The sequence below is a fragment of the Lathamus discolor genome, chromosome 5, assembly GCF_037157495.1.
Source record: "Lathamus discolor isolate bLatDis1 chromosome 5, bLatDis1.hap1, whole genome shotgun sequence".
NCBI classification, from domain to species: Eukaryota; Metazoa; Chordata; class Aves; order Psittaciformes; family Psittacidae; genus Lathamus; species Lathamus discolor.
The window spans coordinates 54985838-55012140 of record NC_088888.1 but is presented as its reverse complement, the minus strand read 5'-3'; the positions used below and the strand labels follow the sequence as shown (position 1 = coordinate 55012140).

Below are 26303 nucleotides of genomic sequence, written 5' to 3'. Positions count from 1 at the left end.
TGCAGATGTCTCCTCTGTTTCTTGTTTTGTTTTCTTTTAGATTGTTTTGTCTTTTAACCTGAGTCACCTAAAGGAACCAGGAAACGAGACGGGAGTTCAGTCTTCATGCCTCTTTATCCCTAGCTTCTGTTGGGAATGTTACCTCCCTGGAGTGGATGAAGATTTCCCGAGTGAGAAACTAGTGGAGAAGCAGCCTATTGCACATGTGCTGTTGGAAAGATATCAGAGAGTAATAGCCTCTAATGGCTTTGGCTGTAGCTATAGGAGTCTATGCAATGTTTAGAACAGAGCAATGGTAAGCTGTTTCCTTGGCATAACCAAGATCCAAAAGGCAGGACTTGTGGCTGTGCACATACAACCTTTCTTCAGCCCTTTTCTATCTTTATTTTGCATTCAATGATGAATGGACCGGGAGGAAGAAGAAAGTCTGTGATTTATATAATTTAGGATTATATCATAGCACATAGCACAAGAAGACAAACCAGGCTGCTTGCTGAACAGTAAGCAGTTGGCTTTGACTAACTTTTCAATGGGTGGGTTTGCAACTTTAAATTCCAGTTATCAAGAGGATCAAAGAAGGTTATGCAATTTCCTAGAATGTTTTTCTTAAGAGGAAAAACCTAAAAACCAATTCTGTCACTCAGCATTAGCAGGCTCGAAACCTTAGCCCTCAGCAGTGCAAATAAGAAGCACTTAGGCTGCTGGAAGATTATTACCCTAGAGAGGAGATGGGCAACAGAGGGGTGGTGCTGCTTGTCCTCCCATGGCTCTGATTGCGACTGGAGGAAATCCGGCACTAGGTATTGCCCCCAAAAAAACCGGCTACTGCGGCTGAGGGCTGAATGCATATATTCAAAACAGAATAGTTTGGCAGTTGTTCAGGCAGATGTAGTCACAGCCAGGAGGTGTCAGTTCACGCTGCTGCCTCCTTACTGTGAGCCTTTAAAATGTTTGTTTGCAGCCATTCTGAAAAATGATACTTCAATCAGGATGCCTTGAGATAGGTAAAGGGCATTTACCCAGGCCTGGGACTTAAATATTAGCACGTTCTTAGAGCTATTGTAAAGGAGGTGTTTGTTCTTAATAGGAAAGGTCACAAGCGTCTTTTCATCAGAAGATATGACATCAGAAAATACTACTGAAGAGTGAAGTGGACTGTTAGCGGCTCTTTAGTCACCAGTCTCATTACTCATCTGCTTTTATAGGCACAGATAGCCTTGAGATCACACAAATGAGGACCTGAGCCATTTAACAGTCACGGATAGTTTTGTTCAACTTCGAAAAAAGATAAAGGAATTGGTATGGCTTAGTTTGCAAGCTTTGTGTGCCCAGCCTCATTGTGTGAGGCTGTTGCCTGAAACTGAATATTATTTTACTCAACCCTGGAATATTTACTTGTGCTATGTCCCTCTGCTTCAGCATTTTGCACAGCACAGACTTGTGTTTTGGAAGCTGGTGCATAAAGGTCTCAAAACAGATGACCACAAGCAATACATCTGACCATGACCAGAAATTATAAGCAAGGAAGAACCAGGCAGGTGCTAGAAATGCTGGGATCTCAACTTGAGGGTGATCTCAGTCTTTCCTGATTTGCAACTAGAACAAAATGTTGACAGATAATTATCTGCAAAAAGGTGGTTTGGTTTGGTTTTGGTAGGGTTTCTTTTGATTGGGTGGTTCCTCATGCTCCAATAATTGCTACTGCTGGAAGATGTAAAATGCCATTAATAAGTAAGTATAATCACTTAGTCGGTATTCAGATGCCTAAATATTTGCCAAGTCCTAAGCTGGGCTCCAACTATCACTCCGGAAGGTGCAGGTCTCCCTTTGTGTCCTGTGTCACCTCTGCCAGCCCTGTGCAAACACCTGGGAAACTCAAGGTTGCCTAAGTGGCACTGAAATGTATATGGTCAGGCAACTGAATTTCTCCTCCTCCATCTTGTATCATCCCTGGTTAGGATTTGAAGCTTAATAATATTTTCACACTTGATCTAATGTTTTCAAAGAATCGGCTTCCTTCTCACCTGAAAAAAACAACAGAACAGCATCAAAATTACTTGATGATAATGTGTTGTTATAATCTATCAAGATTGTAACAGTAAGACCAGTCAACACCTCATTCAACACTAACTTCAGAGTTCCTTATAATGGTCTGGCTGCAGCAGTGGCAGTGATTATAAGATGATGTCAATATAATTCCTTTTTAAAGGGATGGTTTTTTGCATTCATGGTGCTAGTGCAAGCAGAGATGTGTGAATTAGTGTTGTACCCTAGAAATTAAAAACTCAGAAGCAAAAGGAAATGAATGTGGGAAGTAAAAGGAAGTGTGTGGGGTTGAATTACTTTCATGGTCCAGAGAGGCGCACTCCTTTTTTACAGCTACAACTGCTGATAACTGAATTCAAGCAAAGGTAAACATTTTAGACAATGTTTATCTGAACAGTTCTATTTCTTATTCTACAGGACAGTCCTGAGGTGTTGACTTAATTTTGGTTTTTGCACAGTCCATATTCAGCATTTTTCTCTTCTACAAATGGAAGTCTTCAGGATGAGAAAAAATGACCTCGACACAACACTGAAGTTGTGATTGCAATAGCCTAGCAGCTGGCAAACTTCTAACTTTGCCCACATCTTCATAGAAGTTATGCTTCAAGACCTCCTTCTATGGAATCAACTCACTGCTCCAGAAAACAATGTCTTACTGAAAGATGTAAAGAAAAGTGGTTTACCTGTAAAGAATACACATGGATAGCATTCTGTAATATTGTGCGCTAGAAGAAAATCTAATTGAATGACTACAAGGCTATCCATAAATCTAAGCAGACAAAATTACAATTATCTAAAGGCCTACACTTTTTTTTCCCCTCTTAGTTTTGATTTAACTCTGAATGCTGCATTTATTTATTTATTTTTCGTACATGAGAGAGACAAGTAACTTTATTTTTCTTTAGGAGAAGGACTCTCCCTCAAGGAGTTTAAAACAAAATATTAATGCATTCAAGGTACGCTTTTGCAACTAGTTTAACAAGATGAGGTCTGCTGTGTGTGGATAGCACAAATACATTTTAATGACATTTCCCAGCACAACCCTTAGCTTTAATATACAAGCCTTAAAATAATGTTGTTTCTCTCCCCACCCCTTCTAAATGTATTTTGGTGGAGGAAAAGGCAGTTTATTTTGCTTGGGTTTTCTTGGGTTTGTTTTTGTGGAGAGGACTGGGGTAGCAAGGAGGAGCCTTGGCAGGGTACACTGACTCCTTCAGTGCGAGGAGCATCTCCTTCCCTCTGGGTAGGCAAAGCCACTTCCTTGACTTTTCCCTCCCCTGCCCTCTTTCTGGGCAGCCATCCCAGCAGGCAACCCTCTCCCTCCTTCCCTGAGAGACAGGGGATGCAACCATAGCAAAAGGTCCCTGCCAGGCAGCTGCCTCAGCAGGGGCTGGTGGCAAGGACCAGCTGCCAGCCTGTGGTTTCAGCAGGCTGTCGTGGTCTCTTTCGACTCACTCTTTTCATTTCATTGATCATAAAGGCAAAAGTGTGTGGGTTTTCATCTCAGATCTTCAGCAACAATCTGCCAGTCACTGGTGTCTGCTTCCTTTCCTTATCATGTCATCATCATGAGTCTAATACCTGGCCAGCTGCAATGACTTTGTCCCTTCAATTTATTTTTGCAGTTAGTGGATAAAAATGCTACAAACAGGATCCTCAAAACAGATGAAAACGTTTCTTGATACTGCTGAAAACTGGCCTTCATGTGCCGCTCTGTCCTCCTCCAAGGCCTGCTAAACCCACAAGAAAGATTCCCATTAGTAAATCACTATTGGATCATTAAACCTTTTTAAGGCAGTATGTGCCTCACCAAGAGAATGAGGATTACGACACAGCAGTGGCTGCTGCCCACTGACAATCATGGGAACCGACCTCAGTAATAAATCCATTAATTATCTGGCTCACTTTGACCGGTTCTCACGCCAGAGCAGCTCCTTTGATGTGACCGTCAAACCCCAAGGATTCCCAGTAGTAGTAGCCACCAACAAAACAATAGACAAGTAATAATTCAATATAAATATGTAAAATCTGCCTGCCTGTATGCCCAGCTTTTGCAGTGGGGCATTTCTGAGCCTGTGGTGGAAATTTGAGACAAAAAAGGGAAATAAAGCCTTTTTTTTTTTTTCCTGTATATAACTTTTTGAGAGGAGAAAAGTGTTGGAGAGATATTCTTTAGCTACCATTGATGTGCATGACATTTTTAGCTAAGGGGGGGGATTCCCTGTTGCTTTTCAAAATCAATCCGACAGTTCATCACCAACATGCACTTAAGGACTGATCCTTCAGAGTGACTAAAGAAGTCTCTCTGAGGGACACAGAGGAACTATTCTTCCTCAGTGGGACTAATAATATAAATAGTTACTAATGGTTTTAAGCCCCTACAGGACCAAAACTTTGGAGGATCGATTCTCACTCGTCTGTTTTGTAAAAATATGTAGCTGTCAAGCTCTTTCTGAGTGTTTAAATACGTCAGAAATACAACTGTTTGGTAGTCCACTTCTTGGCTGTCCACCTGTAAAGTGGGAATATTGTTATTACGATCTTGTCCTTGATCTTGTCTAGTTAGACCTCAAACTCCAGGAAAGATTGTCTCCGAACTAATGATCATCTTGTGAGCACCCTTAACTAGAGTTTCTGGCCCTTACCATAAGCCTCCAGTTAATAGAGGATACTAACTGTCCTGGAATCCAGTTGATAGTGAGTGAAGCAAATTTCTGATGGCATAAGGGATCACATCTGGCAGAGGGGAGGGAAAAATCTCCTTTAAATTGTATGATCAATGGAGAAGCAGAATTTATTCAATTACATTTAACCATTGATTTTTTTACTCTTAAAGCAGGATTGGCAAACAGTAATAAACACTAGGTACCAAAGAACTTAAGATACCTGGTTTTCAAAAGCACTGAAGCATCTGCAAGTATAGCAATATGATGGGGATGAATAAGCAGAGGATACTGCTTCTGGGTATTGCTGTGCTGAGCTGTCACGGTGGAATCGCTCCCATGCTTAGGTGAGGTGAATCAGGCCTGCCTGCTCCTGCTGGCCTGAGTTAACCACTCCAAACTGCCCAGCAGTGATGGGGGGTGATGGGCGCCCCTTCTAAACTTCTGTATTCTTGAAGAAACATGGCAGTACGGCGTGTGGCAGTGAGCTGTTGCATATTGCCTGCATTTACAGGCACGGCCACCAGCAACTCACGTCACTCCTTTCTCCCCAAACACAGACTTGGGGAGGCCATGATGGGCAGCCCAAAGGTGAGCACTGTAGAATGGGGTTTGGCATGCACACAAGGCATCCTTGTGAGCCTCACAGCCGGTAGGGGAGTCACAGTGATAGGAGCTCACTTGCTTTTCACACTCAGCTTCAGACTCAAGGGGAGATGGGTGCCACATGGTTGGAGGGATGAAAGCCACCTAGCAAGCTACAGCATGATGCTACATTTGATTAACCCATGGCCGCAGTCCAAACAGATCTGAAGTTGAAACTTTGTACCCAGCTTGGGGTAGAGAATGAACAAACTAAAGATTATACCCTGCAAAACTTCATCCTGGTAGGATTAGACAGGCAGTGTCTTATCTGAACAGAGGGAAAGATCATTCCCGTCTCTTTCATTTATTTTGCTGGATTTCTTGTGCAGACGTGCAGCTTACACAATACCAATTAAGCCATTTAAGGAATACAGAGGTGTCATTTATGCCAAAAAAACCCTTGCAAAGGATGTGGGGTCAGTTTGGGTGCATAGCTGCTTGGTGGCAGAGCAGCAGAAGGCACCCTGCTGTGGCCACACTCCATCAGTCACCTCGGCCTTGCCTGGGTCACTGCTGTTCTCTGTTACACGCAGCAGGCAGCAACACCAGCCAGAGCATGTGTTGCAATATCAATTTATAGTCAGTTATTATTTTCCCTGCTTCTAGGGGAAGCTGGCACCTCCCAGCTCCTTTTTCCTGACAGCAAGACAAAGATTAGGCACACATAATAACACTGTCAATATAGTTTACTAAAATGTGATTAACCAAAAGAGCACATGGGAAACAAAACATGGAAAAGCAGAAGGTAATGATTGCCTGTAGCCACAAGGCAGTAATGAAAGGGGTCTAGAAAGAAGATTTTAAGTGTGTAAGTGAAAAGGTTCAGGCTTTTAAAAGGATCAGAGCTTTCATAATTTCATGATCAGAGCACTTCTTAATAGGATATGACAACTGCTCCTGTAAAAGGACTTTCTGGAAAATGGTCCTCGGATAGTATTACCTAGCAATATGTGTGGTAATTAATTCTGCATTGGACTTTCATTACCATCACCTTAAATAAAATGCCTTGGTTTGGATAAAATAATTTGTCTTAAAACATTAATCAGAGTACATTTTCCAACTGTAGTTCTGAAGGGACAGTCCTGGCAGGATTTGAAATGGCGCTGTTATATTTTTTCAGTTTATCTTACTGTCCAGGAGGTGTTCCATATTAGATCTGTACCTGGGAAAGAGATTGATAGTTATGTTTTAAGATAGCAATATTTTACAGTAAGGATTTTGGGGAGAGATAACGGGAGGCAGGGGAAAAAAATACCTGCAGAAGGGATTGTGTGTCTGAAAGCATCTTTCTTTATTTATTTATTTTATTTCCATCTCCAGCAATTTAATAAACACTTTGCCATGTTTGTGCCCTTTGACTGTATCCTGTGACACTAACATCATAGCACAGACTGTTCCATGGTTCACTAGCCTTGTGCATGTGTGTAGAAGGGAACAAAATCACACCCATCTTGTCTCCTTGGGCAGCTGAATCCCTTGGATCCTGACCCAAGATGCAGAAATTCTGGTTCCCTCCTTTGCCTTGGCGCAGACTTTCTGCATGATCTTCAACATTTACACATGAAAAGCAGAGATGCTGCTGGCCAGTGACAGGCCACTGATGGCCATGTGATGGTTCATCTCTCTGGTAACGGTATATATCATCAATATATAAATGCCACAGACAGGCTGAGGTGTTAAAGAATCCGTTGTAACTTCTCTTTTTTAAATGCTACATTAAGACTGTTTAAAAGATCGTAAAGCTTCCATGTACAGCTTTAGACTCAAGGAAACATGCACATAATTTGGCTTAATAGCAGCTTCATCTGTACAAAAAGTTAGCTTTATCAGCAAATACAAAGTGTTCATTACTCTATAGCTCACTGGAATTAAATGAGCGCAATATTAACCCATGGAATTAAGCCTGAAATCTTCACAGCAGTTACCATTCTGGGAGGCGAGGGCGAGTGGTTGCAGACACGGGACCGGGGTGCCACCTCGTGGCATGTTCAAATGATGCTGATACCAACAAGCAGAGGCTCACCCTACAAAAAATGGCATGAAATCGTACTTGTTTGTGTCTACGCTAAAGCCAAAAAAAGGGGGGGGGGATAAGCGGCCACCAGAATGTCCTGGGAACAGAATAAATCCAATAACTGCATGCCCGTATGTGCTCCAGATATAAGTGAAATAAGAGAGCATGTAGAATATATCCCTATAGGGAGAAAAAAAACAAAAACAAAAGGAGCTTTCATTTTCATTTTCTAAAAAGTCTACTGGTTGTCAAAGTAATGCAAAATTTTATGTTCACTCCCAAGCAAGATATTTCATGTAAGATTGTAAACAACTTAAGCGGAATTAATGCATAACTTAAAGGGGGTAACCAGAAATAAAAGCAAACGCCAGAAATAAAAGATCAAGTTGGGATATGAAAGCTTCTGCTCACAAATTTTTCAATAAAGCACATAAAGAGGTAAGAGTTAAGAGCTAACAGAAACTCAGTTGCTGGTATAAACTGATCTGTAGTTAAGGTATTGTCTTCCTTACTTCCCTTATTTCTACTGCAGTGCATTCCCACCAGCTGTCGCTGTGAGATAGAGGGCAATTGGTCAAGCTTTTGAGAAAGAGCAGAAACTAATGTAAAAATATTTGTGATCCAGTATCTCAGAATGTACCGCAGTTAGAAGCAAATTCAGCTACATCTTGAGAATGTGGCGGTGATGATGATGACAGTGATAATAGTAACATATTGATCTTATATTTGATTGAAATACCTCTGCTCTAGCCTGTGCAGCCATGTGCCACGTCATTTTTGTAATGCGCTTTTGACTGTACTGTCAGTCCTCTGAAAAATAGCCTGTTTTTTTCTGGGGCATCAGCATGGCAGTGTCACAAGTTACGTATTATTTTAAACAAAAATATCAACAAAGACTTTAGGAAAGAGGCTTCTTTCACCTGTTGAAAAGCAAACGCATACGCTGTTGCTTCCCTCTATCACACTAAACCTAAGGCCCAGCAAACAGGGAGTCAGAAACTGTCATAACTGTTCAAGCCATGCTGAAGGTGAGGACTGATCCTGGCATCTTTTCATCCCAAACCAGGACACTTTTAATCACAGTGGGACCTGAAGTGGCAGAGGACTGCAAGAGGACAAATTCCCTCTCTTTGCGGGGTGGATATTTGTTCTCTGCGCAAGGGTCAGTTTCAGGTCTGGCATCAGACTGAAAAGGGATTGGGAAGGTCATTAGGTACTCTCTTCAGGGACTATGCTTCCATTCCCAGCAAAGTACTGGAAACTGTACTCTTCCTTTGTGTGCATGAGCTATTACGGTGATATTTTTCCCTAGGTTTCTAAAATCTTACATATGATTACCCGTTCTTAAATGACTCTAAAGCTGGACTCATGGTGCTAACAGCATCCAAACATACTACTATAAAACAACAACAACAACAAACCACCAAAAACCCTAAACAAAGGAAATGCTTCTTTCATTCCTATTCTGTAACACCATATCTATACCTTTTCTGAGAACCACCTGAAATTCACTTTAGCTGCTTCTAAAATGACCCATCATTTTCTGAGGTAGAAAACCAGCAACTACTTCCACCAACTTGGTAAGTCATTTCACCATAAATACACTGCAAAGAGCCAGTCTGTCTGTTCCTCGGGTGAGTAAACACCATGGAGAGTTGCAGCCCTGCTCCTGCCAGAACAGAGATGCTGGGAACAAACCTTTCTCATCTTCTCTGAGTGAAACAGAACTCGGCCAGAGGGACACATGTGCAGCATGACAGCTAAGGGGATCCCCCCTCCCATTCCTCAAGGATTCATGACAGCACCGAATGACCATTCATTTGTGGGGCAAAAGGTGTGGGAACACCCTTACCTATCAGAGCAGCCAAAAATAAAGGGTGATATGGTTTTCCTAAGTGCTACCTGTGCCTCTCTAGGCAGACACTGATCAGCAGCCCTAGAAACCCTTTGGGTGGGCATGGAGTGTCCATACAGTTCTGTGAAGGGAAGACTTCCAGACAGATGCTGCATCTGGATGGGCTTCTCCTGCCTGCACCTGCACAGGGCAATAAGACTTTGCATGCTCCCTCCATGCATGACTCCTCCAAGCTGCCAAATGTTTCTTAAAACTTACTGCTGGGCAGCAACGCTGACACCTCGAGCTCTCACGGCAGCCGGCCGGATGCTCCCTAAAAAATAACAGCAGGAGAAGATCGATCGAAAAGAATCCTGAAAAGTGAAAAACTTGGGGCAAGTGTGAAGGAAAAAAGAAATATTCCCTGACCGGGAATCGAACCCGGGCCGCGGCGGTGAGAGCGCCGAATCCTAACCACTAGACCACCAGGGAGCCTCTACGAAACCTTCTACCAGCCTCCTCAAGAATTAATTCACATACCCGCCTCTTGCCACCCTTTTTTCTCTTCTTTGTGCTCCCCTCTTTCTGGCAGTACCAAGTCCCGGAGGCGGCTGTACGTAGTGAGGGACGTTCCATTCCATCCCACGGAAGGGGGATGAGGAGAGAGGAAGCATCCCAGACGGGGTGAGATACGGGATGGCGGTGGGATGCCGGGCGCGACATAGCCCAGGCCCTGCGGTCAGTCTGGCGCTGCAGGAGAGGGGACAGCTATGCTCTGCACAACGTGGTGGCCAGCGCTGCGCAGCCGGCGCAAAGGGCAGGTCGGTCGGAGGAAGGAGACGAGCGCGTCCTGGCGCGCGTCCCCCTCCGCCCGGCGGCTTCTCTGTTACCCCGCCGGGCTCTGGGCGGTCCCTGTCGGGAGCAGCGCTGTGCGGGGTGGCTGTTCCTCGTTTCGTGTTGCCTGTTCACGCCGTCCCTCAGAAGACAGTCTCACTACGGCATGCTGCTGCAGCCGCTTGCGCGCTGCGAATCCCGGCCGGCGGCTCCCGGCAGCGGGGAGCGAGCGTGCCGGTGGAGCGGTCCTCCGCTCGCCTGGGTTGCTCTGCAGGCACCTGTGGAAACAAAACCCCGCAGCTTCACCGGTTTTCGGTGTTTGACCTGCAGGGGACAGCCGATCAAAGGCCTGCCTCAGGCGGAAGCCCGTGTCTCCACAGGGGAAACGAGACTGGTGGGGGTTCTCCTGCCTCGCGCTGCCAGGGCCCTCTTACACAACAGTTACGAATCTGTGACTTCGTATTTTATTGGTAAGGTTTCTAAGAGAGGAGTGAAAGCTCTGCTATCAATGCAAATGACATCTGCGTAAGTGCTTTTTCCTCTGGTGTGTTGATTTCGTGAGCAAAGTGGATCTGAGAGCGGTACTAGCAGAAGTGATCTTTTCCTATTACAGTGTCCATAATGTAAGAGGGTGTGCTGTACACAAGCAAATTTCTCTAGTTCTCTCTCACACACACCCCTCTGAAATGCACTGTAAAAGTAACCTTTTTCATGTGAAGATAGATAAGCTTCAGCCTATATATTTGTGGACTCTGCAAATATGCATTAGCTTATCTTTAAAAGCTTTAGAGTCTGAAAACAAACTTAGGGAGACCACTTTTCCTCAGGGATGTACTTGGGAGGTTTGGGTGTTTGGTTTCCCTCTCACTTGAGTCCCTGTTCAGCCAATGGTTCATTTCATCCCAAAGCCTTCATAGGAGCAGGCTTGAGCAAAATGTCTTGATTGTGATGGAGCTTTCTTTTGTCCAAACTGAGCAACATTACTGTGCAGTGAAGTAGATAACTTACAGAATGTGAGGTTGCAATCAGGCCCAATTAAATACACATACTCTTACATACTGCAGGAACTGCATTTCATGTGTCTATCTGCAGCTGCTGCTTTGTTAAGGCCTTAGAGGAGACAAAGCTGTGGAGCCCTGGAGGCAGAGCACAGCTCAGACAGAGGCACCACTGCAGCCTAAAGCCATCGCAAAAAGGGGGATGTGGTTAGGTGAAAGAGGTTGCCTGGTCCCAACAGGTAATCTGTGCCCTGTCTTGAGAAGAAAGGCAAAGTTTCTGGTTTCCTACAAACTCAGAAGAAAGGCAAAGGGATCTGGTTTCCTGCAACTCAGAACCTGCAAGGGGTACCAACCAAATATTACGGTGGTGCTCCACCGCAGAAAGTGATCTAGCTTTAAAGGAGTTTGCATGCTTCGCACCACAGAGTTGTGGTTAAAAGTGCCTGTTTCCCCACCCTGGGTGCTTCTCGGGTGGGTTTTGGAAGGTACTGATTTCTGTGCTTCCATGGCTGTGATGCTAGCAGCACTTGAGAAGGCCAGGTTAAAACTAGGGTAGGTCTGTATCAGCTGCATTGAAGACGTCTTAGAGGAGGGTCGTTGCCGCTGCTTGTTCTTAAGAGCACCTCTGTTGTGCAACACCTCAGAGGAAGGCAGGGGTGACCTCCTCCCCCTGATTTTGAAGTTGCCTGTTGGACAGAGACAAAATATTGCCCTGTCAATTTCAGAAAAGTAGCTTAGCCTGTGAAAGGTGGGATCTCATGCCTAATGGCAGGGCAGAGGAATGCGTTTTGTGTGTGCCTTAGGAAACTGTTAAGATGTTGAAACAAGTACTTCTCACTCTCTTATGCTTGACAATTAGCAAGTTATTTTTGAGATGTGCAATATATCACACTGAATTTCTCTTGAGCAGTGAAAGGGTTGTTGATTACGACCTTAAGAGTGGTGAAAACTCTGTATACATGTACTAGAGAAATTTTACTGAAATAAGAAATCTCCCCCAGGTTGTGGGAGGCAGGAGTCTGACCACTAGACCACCAGGGAAGTAGCACTCAAAATAATATGTGCTCTAGTTATTATTAGAAGTAGCTTTCTTTTGTGTACAAGTCATGTGCACTGCAAAAAATTACACCTCTTCTCTGACTTCTTATACTCAACAGAGAAATGCATCAGTGAAGCTATCAGTGATTCAGCCTCCTGCCAGCACAGAAGCAGCCTGTGCCTGTGCCTGCATCCATGTGATGCTAGCTGGAGAAGAACAATCTTCCCAAAAGCACCAGGGAAGGAATGTCAGAGGCCAGTGTTCCTTCCCACTTAACGGAACAGTGGCGTGTTGGTAAAACCAAGAGAGTAACATCCAGTGTTCGAGGTACTGTATCCCAGCTCTCAGAGTGCGGTGCGCAAAGCTTAAATAAATTTGCAATCTGATAAATAAGAGCAATTACTTTCAATGCAAGCTGTAAAGCAGCGTGCAATTAACTTGTCTGTTCCATATGAATATATTGCATATTATTATTATTTTAATTTGCCATGTGAGTTATGTGTGACAGTAGGCTTACTATATAAACACGAGTAAGAATAGCATCAAAGTAATGTGCTAATTTACTGAAAGTATATTATTTGAGTACTCTTCCACTATATAATCACAAAATCACAGAATCATTAGGGTTGGAAGGGACCTCTGGAGATCCTCTAGTCCACACCCCTGCCAAGGCAGGGCCATATAATGGTAAGTGCAAATTGCCTTGACTGCCTGGAGTACATGCTTCAGCACTAGTGAAAATCCTTATTTATACAAAAGCTGTATATGATAGTTATAACTATATGTAATGTGTGTATTTATCAGTCCTCTCTTTCCTCAAGTGAATATTTTATATGGAAAGTCTTGACATCAGCTTTTCTTCTTTAAGTTAGCCTGATTTAAAATGTACATCATCCCAGTTTTAGGGAAGCAAAGTTAAAATTTACGCCCAGTCTTTTGCGGTTTTATGTTTAATTTCCATGTGTGGTCAGAATGGTTACTTAACTATTAGATTATAATGATTTTTTTGGGGCGAAAATACTATTGTAGTTTACATTCCTGATATCTGTTTTCACCGTAATTGTATTTTATGGAAATAATCTAAGGACAATCTCAAAAGGCGTTGTCCAAATGTTACAGCAGTTCTGGTACTCTAGCTCCAAAGACATCTTCCAAGCTGTACAGTGACTTGCTCTCTCTTCTTGTAGTTTAACTAAAGTCGAGCTAGGGGGCAGCATGTGAGAATTTGTCGTGTCACGTCTTAACGCTCCGCAGGCTGGTCACTGACTTTACAGCAAGTATTTTAAAGATCCTGAAGAAAACTGGCGGAGTACCTCACCAACAATATTTTTATAAATACTTTTACAAGTTCTTGTATTGTTTTCCTTGATCTTTCGTTCTTCCCCTGCCACTGGATTTGATCCAGGAAGACCTGTGTCAGCTTTTTTCCTCTTACCCTGGGGTAAAACACACATGATTCTGGGGTTCAAGGATAACTATGGCAAAGGGGTGCTTCATCCAGTGTCACTGAGGTCAACGGAATACCTTAGTTGGAACAAATATGATGTTTTAAATCATAATCTCACATATCTCAGCAAATTCCTTTTCTTTTACAGTCCTTTCTCTGCAGAACATTTTGGAAACGACTTCTGTTTTGCTCTGCTAAACAGCAGAAACGGATGCACAGAGGAGAACTTCTGATTAAGTTTCAAGTTCTGACCTCTTTCTCTTTCATTTTTGTGAAACTTGAAGAAATTTTCAATACCTCTGTCAAATTGAGTTACATCTAGACAATCAATTCAAAGTTACAGGGTTAGTTGGGGACAGTCAGAAAATTCATCATTACATAAACCAAAGAAACCAGGATAAAAATAGCCATGTATTGTTACAGAAGTCAACCCCCAGTGCACAGTAGGATCAAGCAGAGCCTCAATTATGTATGCATAAGAGTCTGCCTGTATGAGACCTATTTTGTGACTACTTCATGGTGAGCAATCGTCAGAATAATCGAGAAAACCAGGATGACTGCTAAGGCGGAAAAGACTGGTGTCACCTTTATTTTTATTCCTTTTGGAAACTTCCTTCTGAAAACAGTAGGACTGTTATGGCGTTCAAGCTCAGCAGTGTAATTCTTTCTGGCAGGTTGTCTTCCTTAAATAAACAAGCTATAAGCTAACAGTTGCAGATGTTAAAAAAAAATAAATTACATGAATCACACCCTATAAAAACAGTGCAAAGAGTGAAAAACAAATTTGCCCAATCCTGAAATGAGTGAGTGACATGAATTTTAGATTCTAAGCATTGACGTCACAAAGACAATGAATTAAAATGATGTTAGGTCATTTGTACTCAAATGAACCGCTGCGGAACATATTGCCTGGGGAAAGAGCTACCCATTCAGACCATCTTCTACCCTCTGTGCTGTATAGAGACCCAAACTAAATTACAGTGCTATAATCAGGACTTGTACAATGATTCTGTGCCAGTCCCAGCCTTCTTATTCTGCTAGGCTGTCAGGAGTTTGAGTGATTTCTTCACCATGCCAGTTGGCTAGAATATGTATGTGAAATGCTTGGGGCAGTGTAAATACCGGAGTACCTTAATTTCTTTATCTGTGTCCTGGGTTCAGCAGTAGCAGTCATTTTTCTCCTTCTTAGTAGCTGGTGCAGTGCTGTGGTTTTGACTTTCTGCCTGGGAACAGCGCTGATAACACCGATGCTTTTAGTTACTGCTCAGTAATGTTTAGTCTGACCAAGGAATTTCTGAGTCTCATGCTCTGCCAGGGAGGAGGGGAAGCTGGAAGGAAGCAGAGACAGGACACCTGACCCAAACTAGCCAAAGGGGTATTCCATACCACAGCACGTCATGCCCACTATATAAACTGGGGGCAGATACCTGGAAGGGCTGGTTCAGTGCTCGGGTCGGGCTGGGTATCGGTAGGCAGGTTGTGAGCAGTTGTATTCTCTTCCCTTGTTATTTCCCTTATCATTATTATTATTGGCGGTAGCAGTACTGATTTGTGTTATACCTTAGTTACTGGGCTGTTCTTATCTCAACCCATGGGAGTTACATTCTTTCGATTTTCCTCCTCATCCCTCTGGGAGCCGGGGGGAGGAAGAGGGGGGGAGTGGAAGAACGAGCTGTGTGCCTGGGTTTAAACCACGACAGCCTGCTATATGGAACCTATGCACTGTCCTCATAGAGCTTTCTACACAGTACAGCAGGGCTGACCGTGCTTAGAATGATGATGGGCAGTGAACTGGTACATAAGAACAGAGACAACTTTTCCTGGAGCTAAAATAAGGTCTTGGTCACTGTCATTGTTGTGCCAGTTCAGCTAAGAGGTAAGTAGGGTTTCCACCACTTTGATGGATAGGGCTGCATACCTTCTGCAACTTGGCCAGAGAAGTTTGGTAAATGGTATCGGTTTTGGTCTGCAGTTTTCTGCCTTTTTTTCCCCAATTCTGTAATCTAAGTGGTGCTGGAGGAGTAACTGAGAGCAGGGCCCCATTCTTCTGTGCTGTACTAGAGAATCCTTGTGCCAGTGAGGTTGGAGATTTTAACCAATGTAACTTTGGATTTGCCTAACTTTTGCCTGGGTAGTAATATAGATTTAAGATATTGTAACTGCAGTATGCAATCAAAACACAACCTCTAAGCAGGAAGACTCTGTTTTAAAGGAATCTATGTCTTGCAAAATAAACTGTTTTGGTGATAAAAAAGAATAGATGTAAACTTCAATTTTAGCTGGAAGTACAGCAGCAAATTTAGTGGAGGAATTGAGACAGTTACTGTCCCAGTACTGACACTGAGTGGTAGAAAGCACATGCTATGAGTAGGGTGATGGTAGTGTTGGTAGGAGGTGGCTGTGTGTCCATACTGGAGTTGTATTTGGCCTTGAAAACAACACGTATGGTTTTGAAACAGACCTTTAAGCAGCTGTTAGACTGAAAAATAAGCCTCTGACAAATATCTGTCTTACTTAAAAATTGTTGGATTTATAACTACTAAAATATTCTTGCCTCGAGACACTGGCACACTGTCCTAGCCTCTGTATGCATATGCATACAATTTGTTTTACTTTTTATTTATGCAAGTTTCTGCCTATCTTCATGGTTTTCTCTTGCAGAATTTGAGATTTACTGATGCTACAAAACATTTGTAAGCCTTTCCTTAAGCTTCCCAGTCTTTCAGAGCTGGTTACTGGCCAAAGGAGGAAATAGGAATTTAGACGTTGTTTAGGCTAGCTGCCAACACGCAGAAGGGCTACCTGGAGTTGGCTCGGATAAGGGAACGGAGTTTTTGTAACTGTGTCAGGTTCTGTTTTTGGGGTTGGGTGAAGCCTGCATGCTGACAGCGTGGGAACAGCAGATAAAAGTTTGCAGGCTTTTCAGTTTCCCATGGATCTAAAGGCTTTGGTTAACCTCAATTCCCCGGATCGCTTGGTTTGTTTTAGTACTGCCCTTGAGAAAACTCCCCTCCAGAGGCACAGCCCGGCGCTTGGCCTGTGTGCAGCACTACGCCACGCTCGGATTACTCTGCCCCAAACACAGACCCCTTGCCCCAAGACGGGGCTCGCCAGGGGGGGGGCGGGACTGGGGCCCGTGGGGCGGCTCGGGGGGAAGCGCGCTCACGTCCTCCAGCCCGGCGCTCCGCTGCCGGGCGCTCCCGCAGCGACAAGCCCATCCAGAGCCCGCCGAGCCCCGGCCCCCGCGGTAGGCGGGATCGGCAGGGCAGGGCGGAGCGGATCGGACCGGAGCGCAGCGCAGCGGCGGGGCTGGAGCTGGCGCTGCTGCGGCCGAGCGGGGAGGGCAGCAGCGGCCGCCGCTCCCGCAGCGATCTTCCGCCGCCGCCCGGCAGGGGGGCCCGTGCGCCGCGGGGCCGCCATGCCGCTCGCCCCCCGCCCTGCAGGTGCGCGCCGCGGGCAGGCCCCGTCCTTTTCCTGTTTACGCCGTGCCGGTGGGCGGGGCGGGGGCGAGTATGCAGGCAGGCAAGAGGCGGGCGGGGCTGCTCGGACGCTGCCGGGGGGCTGCGGGCTGAGGCCAGCGCCGTCGGTACCGCGGTGCGGGAGGGGCAGCTTGCCTGCCCGGTTGTTTACCGAGCCCGCCCGGCGGGGCGTCGCGGGAGGTGAGGGGCGGCCGTGACCGGGGGGGGGGTTGCGGTGACCGGCCCGGTCGTGGTGGCTATGGTGCAGCTCCGGGTTTCGCCTCTGCTGCTGCCTTTAACCAGCTGGTACAGCCGAGGGGGTTGCTTTGTTGGCTTGCGCGGTTCCAAACCTCATTTATTTCCTCCCTCCCCAGATCTTGGATGATTCACTGGAATGTTCCAGGCTGGCTATATATTAATTTATAGTCTCAGGTTGTCATGATTAAGAAGTGCTGCCGGGTGCCAAAGGTGTGTTGGTAACTGATTGTTGGTTTTTGTCTTTTTAATCTGTGCAACTGACTTCGTGTACCTCATCATACCCTGCTTCGGAGTTGTTTTTTGGCTGGAGTGGCTTACCTGCGTGTTGGTGGTATGTGTGCGATGTTATGGTGCTAAAGGATGCAGTAACTGCTTGTCCTCTAGGTGATGAAATAAGGTGATGAACACTTGGACTCAGTAACAGGCTTTTACCATGTGTTTACTTTACGTGCCACAATTATTGTTCTCCCATTAAGTAGTCGTACGTTTCTTGTATTAATGCATAGTGGTGGACTTTTAAGATGGGTAGGTGCCCATTAGTCGGTTATGGTTTGCCTCAAATGCTGTGAGCCAGAATAAGGGCCTGTGTTTGGATGATACTTAAAATGCGTATTGATGAACTCTCCCAGCATATTGTATCAGCAAGTGTTTATATAGCACGGAAGTCACATTTTTTTCATAGTGTTCTTCTGGATATGTATGTATGCACGTGCAGACTTCAGAAAATTAATGGAGTAGGCGATAGAAAATGGTAAGAGAAGTATGCATGTGTACTTTCTGAATGAAAATTACTTTATCAGGATTATAGGTCTTTATATGTAATTCATTGTTAAAAATGTATAAGTCCTGGTGCATTCTGTGCTGCTTTCTATTTTATGCTTTTACCTGAAAATGTTCATAAACATACATGAAATATCCTAAGGCTCTAAATAGGCAAGTAATGTTGGCTCTGAAAAGAGTTATGTTGAAACTGATGGGACTGCATGTAGACAAAATCCTGTCTGATGGCTTTCCGTGGTTTTTTCCTTTCTTTTTTTCCATAACGGATCAAGATCTTGGGTCTCGAAGGGAATTCTGTGCTTCAGTAAAATTCAGTACCTTTTTTTTTTTCTTGCTGTGTGTTATGCTTTGAAGAAAGAAGTGCTTCTAGAAAACCTGATTCAGACAAAATCGGTTGTGAGGCCCACTCTCTGCATCTTGATCCTCACATTTGCCCAGTGTCCTTTTCTCACCACATAGGTGGCCACACTCCCTTTGGTCACATGGCAAAATGATAAGCGATTCCCTTTAGAGTTGAAGTGACTTAGAATTGATTGGAACAGTCCTTGTCTGGTTGTGTAAGAATATGGCTTTGTTGCTTTGTGTATCCATGGTTCTGGAAGAAAAGATTAAAATCAGCTGGGGGTTGGCTTTAGTAAATACATGACTAGCTTATGGTCCTGATTGAAGTGGGCAACTTGCAAATCTCTTGCAGGGTTAGGGAATAAGTCCCTTTACTCAAATAGAGGTGAATTCATTGGAATGTGATTTGGGTTGGAGAAAACATTTCTTCAGGAAGGTTGTTAATGAAACTGTGAGAGTCCTATGGTGGGTACTGCAGCCACAGTGGCTCCCAGCAGTCCCACAGCTGGGTGCATGTTTCAGAGGTGGAAAGTTTGTGTCAGATCATGCTGCAGAAGCTCGCACAAGAAGCTGCTGCTCCAGGCAGCTGGCGATGTTCACAAATTATAATTATGATGGAAATGAGGGACAAAGGGACTTAATTTCTCTTTACTTTCCAGTAGGCATTGAAAAAAAGCTGTAACATAACCAGTGTTGAGAAAAATTCCTGTCTGGTGCTTGGCTTGTGCCCTCTGTATCTCAGCAGGTGCCCTATACAGCAGCAGGAAGTTGTGGTCTTCAGCTCTGCTGGTGGGGTGAATCTAGTGTTATCACCTGAGAACCAGCAGATTGACATATCTCTTCCTCCTTAGTAAGTGATCAATAAACCAAAAAAGGTCTAAAGCTTTATGGGGGCAGCTCTTGTTTTAGTGAGGTGTCTGCTCGGTAGTGTAGATACTGACAGTGAGGATGGCCACCTGCCATGGAGTTGGTGGTTTCTCACTCCCTGCTGTGAAGGAGCTGGGCCTTGGGATTTGTGCCCTTGTGGAGGAAAATGAGCAAGTCACGCTGCTGCTGTTTGTCCCGGGGGTTAAGATTGCTTTCCCAAAAAGAGGAAACATAATGCTGCAGTTGAGGAGGGAAGTCAGCATTAAGAGCACTCACTTTGACTGGGAAGAAAAGCAGGGTAGGAGAGATAAGTTTTCAGATTTATTTATTTTAAATGCGTCTGGTTTTCTTATTACCATGTTATTTGTCCCTTGCTGGTGTGCTGGACTCGTGAAACAGGGAGGTAGTGACAAAATTCACAGCAAGATAGAGGGATTATATTCCCACCACATTAAACATTATATTCCCCACTACATTAAACACATATACAGGAGTATTTTTCTTCTCCCTTTTCTTTGCAAACCCTTTTGATTGTAGGTGGAAAGCTGTCCTTTGTTCTTGATCAAAATGTCAGGTGGGTGCGAGTGGTTCTACTGCTGCTGGAAGGTGTTTGGTATGAGCAGTTTGTTCAGTTTTGGGGTAGGCAGCATGTTGCAGCAGGGCAGGGGGCTGTGGTTATGTATCTGCAGTCTCTTCTCTGCTTGCCTACAAGGACAGGGTGCAGGCAGGCTTTGTGGGGTCTGCTGGTGTTTCCCAGTGGGTAGCAATGCAGAAGGGTGAGTTCCTCCAGGTGCACCTGTGCTGCTCCCAGACTGACCAGTCGTGGAGAAATAGTACCAGTATTTCAGCTTGGTACCCTCTCACGTCTTAATGACTTACTGTACTTACTTGAGACTTAATGACTTGTCATGGAATCACAGTTTATTCTTTAGGGAGACTTCTGACTTAGATGTGAAGGTCTCAATGGATAGAGCACTCATCGTAATCTTAACAAGCCTTTCTCATTGTTGTTTATCTTGTTTTCAAGATGTGAGCTGTGCTTTTAGTTGCATGGCTCAAATGCCATGTGTGATGTGGCCTTGTCAGCTAGATGAAGCTCTTCCCTGCTTACTTGGTCCCCTGTAGAACTCATTTGTTATAATTAAGCAGCAGGCCTCCTCTTTGATATGGTACCTGTAGATCCCACTGAAGTGTCACTTTTTTCCTTTGTTGCCTTTGTTGTGGTTACTCTGCATGTGGTTACAGGTTTGGGGTTTTTTTCCAACATCTTTTTTGAAATGCAGGTTCTATGACTACCCTTCATATTTAAGTAATGGTAATAATCAACCCGGATTACAGAAACAGAAAACATCCAAGCTGAGCAGGGAAGTTATACCTGCTTATACAGGCAAGATTTGCATTTCCTTTTTTGTTACAGTGTCAAATTAGGATTCTTTGTTTCGTTCTGTGTTCAGTTAGCAGCATTTAAAAGCCTTTTATTAATAGATACAAATTTCTAGAAAGGAAATTTTCTTACAGTAGTCTGACCCATTAGTGACTGATTTTGGGATATTCTCATAGTGCTTCTGTAGGTTTTGAGAAAATAGCTCTGATATCTAAGATTCCCGGGGCAGACAAAGAGCTGTCCCATTGCACCAGTTAGAGGAAATCACAGCTTTTGTTTTACACAAGTCATGGTGAGAGCTACTGCTTTCTTGAACTCAGCCTTATCTGAAGAAAAGGTAATTTATTCCCTGACTCATTTTTCAAGTAAATGTAACCTTTTCTAACAGTGATCTCTCTTATCTGCTGCTACTCCTGTCTATGTTTTTCTGCTTTCTGTCCCACATGCCATCTGTCTTACTTTCTGTCTTTTTTCTTTTTAAATACTCTAAGCTAATGGAGCACATAGAAAAGAAGTATGAATGTTTATGAAACGTCACTGCCACCTTTTAGTGTAAGAGGAAGAGGTGTTGATGACTTCCTGCTGGGTCAGGTGATGCTGTGATTGCAGAAACTAATTGGGATCTGCTTAGATTGCTGATTCGAGTGGATGCTACAAGGAACAACTCGGTATCACCAGTGGCTCAGCAGTGCTTGCATACTGTGTCCGTAGTCACTGTGCAAAATAACACAGTAGTAGGTAGTACTAGTCTTGCTGTAGTTAACTGTCCTGTGATTAGGTAGTGCCCCATTCTAGTGGCAAGGGCTTTATTTTATTGTCAGCTTAAGAAATAGTATTTCTAACATGTTTTGTAAGTAGCTGTAATGATGCAAAAGACCAGGGCATTTCTGATAAAGCTGGATATAAGACTGTATGCAGGTTCTGTTAGCTGTAACAAGCTCAGCAAAGCTATGTCAGCCAGAGAATGGTTTGAGTTTTTTCCTTCATACTTTCTCACAGAGGTTCAAAGAATTCAGAGAAGCATTAGAGTATAATAATTTTGCACATTAAGATTATTTATATGATATTTAGAATAAGTATTAAACCCAAAATTTTTGCTTGTAATATATAAGCAGCACTTGACTTCTGTACTCCTTTTTTTTTTCTTTTTTTTTTTTCCCATCCTGGCTGTCTATCAGACGTTTTGCAGTGAAGTTACTGAAGACTGATGGCTAAAGGTCAGAGGTGTGATAGCCCATGGCATAAAATCCAGTTAGTTATACCTGTCCCAGAAGCTTCTGAAATACGGGTGTTGTACAGTAGATAAGTGGTACAAGTGGTGACATCCTGGTGACAATGAATGGAGAACGAAGGAGATAAAACTTTGATTCTTGCTTTCTTAGGGCACAGTATGCTGAGACGTGTCCAGGTATGTGGTGAAAGATTGACTTTGCCTGCTGTAAGCCAGTTGCTTGTGCACATGGGGCTGAAATGATTAACAGCTATTCAACAGCTGATGAGCATGGTAGTCCTCTTGCCACCCAGATATGTGGGGTCAAGTAGCAAGCAGTCCAAGTAGTCATCAGAGCAGTTAGGAGATGAAATGAGAACTACAAAGGAATGACAGGGGTGGCTTTCAGCCAGTGTGGTGAGTTGTTCTCCAGTCCTCATGCTAAAGTATCAGCTGAAGAAACTTAATTTGATTTTCAACTAATTTGTTTCATGGTTTGGGGTTGTTTTGTACTTTGTGTTTGGTTTCTTTTCTCAGCTGTGTTGGGTAGGTATGCCTTGCTAGTGGTGAGTAGGTGGTGGGAGATGGCTGGCAACAGCACATCACTGGACAGAGGCTAAGCACACGCTTGCCATGACAACTACATCTGTGTCCTGCTACAGTCATTGTTGCAGGATAGCAGGTAAAATCTCCTGTGCTGGGCTAGTGCCATGTGGTTACTCACTGCTGCACACTGGTTTTCTTATATACGGGAATTCTGGATTTCTTAAAATTGAGCCCTGCTCCTAACTGATTGCTCAGTGGATACATTTTTAGGTGGGTTATTTGTTTTGAAAATTGGATTTCCCTTTGTAATGCATAAGTTCTGTTAGTACAGGTAACATGTTGGTTGTCATGAAAAGAGATTAAGGAGCTGGAGATTAGTTTTTCTTTTCTCCTCCACTGTTGACACTGTACACTTGGTCCTATTGTGTGAGTAGTAAATTTCAGTGTTTTGTCAACTAGTTGTGTCCTTTTCTGAGCCCTGCTCTGGTAGTTCCCAGTCCCAGGCTGAGCCTGGCAGGTAACAGGCTGGTTTTACGGGACTAGAGACCAAAATGGTACAGCAAGTATGAGGAGTCCAGAATCTTCTACAGGAAGGGTGGGAGGAGCAAGTAACATGGACTCCAGGAAACCGCCAGACCTTATGCAGTGTTGTGTGTTGGTGCGTTCTCCTGGACTCTACGTATGGCAAGCTGTGGAAAAAAACACTGCACCCAGAAGAGTGGTTCCCAACCCTTCTGATCAAATGAGCGTGCTTCAGATTAAGCTTGTGAGAAAAGCAAGGAAGGTGCATTACCTTCCTTATTTTCCTTCTGGGAAGGAAACGCAGACTCGGGCCTGGTAGAGCATGGGCACGCTGCTCCTTGTGGAATGGGGCTCCCCCCCGCTAGGAGCGGGCCATGACTGAATGAAGAATGCCATGGGCAGGCTGTGCAGATGCCAGCAGAAAGCTGAGGAGGTTTGCAAAAGAAGAACTGAAGGGGCTACTCCAAACCTGATTTTAGGTGCTTTTAAAGAAATGTGCCTTTCTTTGTACTTGGTAACTGTAATGTGTTCATTTTGCCACGTGGGCCAGTGTAGGATTTTGGATGTAGGGGCTTCAAGTTAAAATGTATTTCTTGGGCAAAATTATTGTTATCTCTCAGTAACTGATAACAGGTTTTTAAAAGCCTTTCTTTTGGCTGTATTTTTGTTTGGTTGTTTGTTTTGTTCTTTTAGTATCTAGCAACTTCATAAACAATCAAACTTCCGTGGACATCACTGCAATCAGGACTTGAGTACCGAGTACAGTTTTCAACTCTTAACTGCTTTCCTGTCAGCACTATATTGTCTTTAAAATAAAAGTTTTACCTTGTACTGTGTTTTGTAACTGTTTTAAGTTTTGATTTCTTCTTCATACTGCATACTATTTGTTGTGAATTCTGTGATGAAAAAGCTGTGGATGATTATTTTCTCACTGAAAGGCTCTAGGATGACAGCGTACTCTGTTATAAACTGGTATTTACTTTATCTGGCCTTGGAACATATCTTGCTTCCTGCTTCTCTTCCCTTTTTTATTTTTTCCTCTACCAAGGTCATCAAGCAGATAGCTCAGAAAGGCAGCTTTGACCTGTGGAAGCTAGTGCCAGGTATTACCCATCAAATTAGGTTAGCCCAGCCATGTCTTTGAGATTGAAAGTGTGCATTTTAACCTACGTCTTGTAATATGCTTTCCACACGTAATGCATCAGTCCTTTTACACTACAAATCACTAATGCACCCAGATAGGGTAGGTGTAAGCTGCTTTTCCTGTTTTCTTAAAGGTGTAGGTCTCTACTCAGTTTGGACAGATTTTCAGAGCAACCGTAAAAAGGTCGGAATTGCTTTCTGCCAAATTTTAGCACCAAAAGTAGAAGCACTATAGCCCCTCAAAAAAAAAAAAAAAAAGGAGACTTTCACATGGACTAGAAAAAAATCCAAAACTTGGCTGGTTTCATCTTGAGGAAGGGCAAAGCAATTACTGTGATGTAGCTGTAAACAAGTGAAGACATGGTTTTGTTTGAAACATGTTGGGCGATCTGAAACACTTGCCATGACCAGTGATGACAGGCGTTAACTTGGGGTGAATGGAAAGTTAGCAGCTTTCATCTTTGGACCGCAGTTCTGCCAGTGTGTGCTTAGGTGTTACAAGCATAACAAGTGTAAGTACATCATCCCTTTGCGTGTACTTGGTACATGAGTAGAGAGCTCAGTGATGTTGCAGTACCTGGCGATGTGGCTGAGATGGCTTCCATGAGAATGCAGCACTAGAGGAATGTAAGCTATTTGTAAAATTAGGTCAAATTTTGTGAGTGGATTTTTGTTGGTTTTTTTGCTTGTTTCTTGGGGTTGCTCCCTCCCTCCCCGTGAAAAAAGAGGACTCTACTTTCAGAAATGCTGAGTTACTGTGTCAGTACTGTCAAGTGTAAGACATCTGAATTTCAGCTTCAAGATCTGCCTATTTTGTTCAACAAGAGCACTTCGGTTCAGTAATAATGTTAAAAAATGTAAAAAGGAGAGCCTATAGCTGTTTTGTATGAATCATTCCATCATTCTGTCTTTTCTGCATACACAGAAATAGATTGCTGACTTTATTTACCTGAATAACTTGGAGCAGACACTTAGCTTGTGCACAAATGGTTAGAACAGAGAAAATTAGAGAACTTATTTTTTTGTTTCCGGAAAGAAGCAAGCAGCTATTCAGAGAGACTAGTTAGGTAGGTAAATGTGCCTGTGATATGGTATATAGCAAAGGGAATTCTGTTTGAGAGGGGAGGTTTTGATTTGTATATAGTGCAAGATAACTCAGTACAAGGGCACAAACTTCATGTAGTGTTGTACAGCAATCTGGAGATGGAGGAAGAGAAAATAGTAAGATAATAAAGATTTTGGTGATGTTTTAGTGAACTAAATCATTCTCAGTTGCACAATACCTACAGGAATTTTGCAAGAAGGAAATAATTGGAAACATCGCTTCTCTTGCATAGTCTGAAGCCTGTTTTAGTGGGTAGAGGGTACAACTTAACTTTCAGTCGTTGTAGTTTTAATGCCACAAATGCTGCCAGCATCTGAGCACCTGTGAAGCTTGTCTGTGCTGGTATAATACGAGGTGACACTTAACAGACTGTAATGCAATAAATGTTTCAGGTTAAGGAATTGAAAAACAAATGGTGGAGGTTTCCAGCATTGATTTTTGTACCTTACAAACTTACAGTATTTTCTGTTACAATTACACTGTTCAGTATGTTACCTAATGTACAGTGTATGCAGTGTGACACAATGGCGGTTGCTATGGTAACCTGGCATTTTGGATCTGTTAACAGTATTACGGCTAGGAAAACATTTGCATTGCATTACTGTGAGACTCCTTTCTACCCCCAGTCCTTGGCTGCTTTGCTTCTCAGTTGGGAAGTAGGTGGCAGAGAAAATGGCCTGGAATTTGCATGAGTCAGGGTCGATTGAAAAGGAGATGTTGAGCTGAAACTCAAAAATTACAGTTTTACCTTCAAGAAGCTCTTGAGTTGCTTTGTGAAGTGAGGAAGTATTTAAATGTTAATGTTTCACAGGGTAGTGCCAGTGGGCTGTTAATTTGAGGGGCTTCTTGAAAAAAACCTGAAAACAAAGGGTGTATGCTAAAGAAAAATTTCCAGTAATTTTCACAGCATGGTTATGAATATTATTGGAAGTGTCCTTGACCTAAAAACCAGTGACCAGTTCTAGAACTTCCTATTAGATTTATGGGATTATTTGTATGTTACCACTTTCTTGCTGCTTGGCCTTAGTCTGTAAAGCTTTGAGAACATGTTAACCAAGTCTCACTAAGTGCAGTGGGAATATTTACAAATATAAACCTAACTTTATGATGAAGCATTCTGGGACGTAAACTAATTGTAAGTAGAAGGTGATTTATGGTACCTGTGATT

General features: G+C 43.5%; 1 protein-coding gene and 1 non-coding gene across 7 annotated transcripts in view; one reads left to right on the top strand and one right to left on the bottom strand.

The window, feature by feature from the left end:
• Nucleotides 1–9622: 9622 nt before the first annotated feature.
• TRNAE-CUC (transfer RNA glutamic acid (anticodon CUC)) lies at nt 9623–9694 on the bottom strand. The gene has a single exon. It is a non-coding gene; the product is annotated as a tRNA-Glu (tRNA).
• Nucleotides 9695–16780: 7086 nt separating this feature from the next.
• The window catches only part of NCOA7 (nuclear receptor coactivator 7), an 84438-nt gene continuing 74915 nt past the window's right edge, over nt 16781–26303 (top strand). For 3 of the 6 annotated variants that reach the window (XM_065680947.1, XM_065680948.1, XM_065680940.1), the window contains exon 1: nt 17038–17179. The gene's annotated coding sequence lies outside the window, so the exon portion shown is untranslated. Of the gene's footprint in view, nt 16964–17037; nt 17180–17352; nt 17447–26303 lie in introns of those variants that run through there. The other 3 variants (XM_065680943.1, XM_065680942.1, XM_065680941.1) reach the window with 3 other exon arrangements.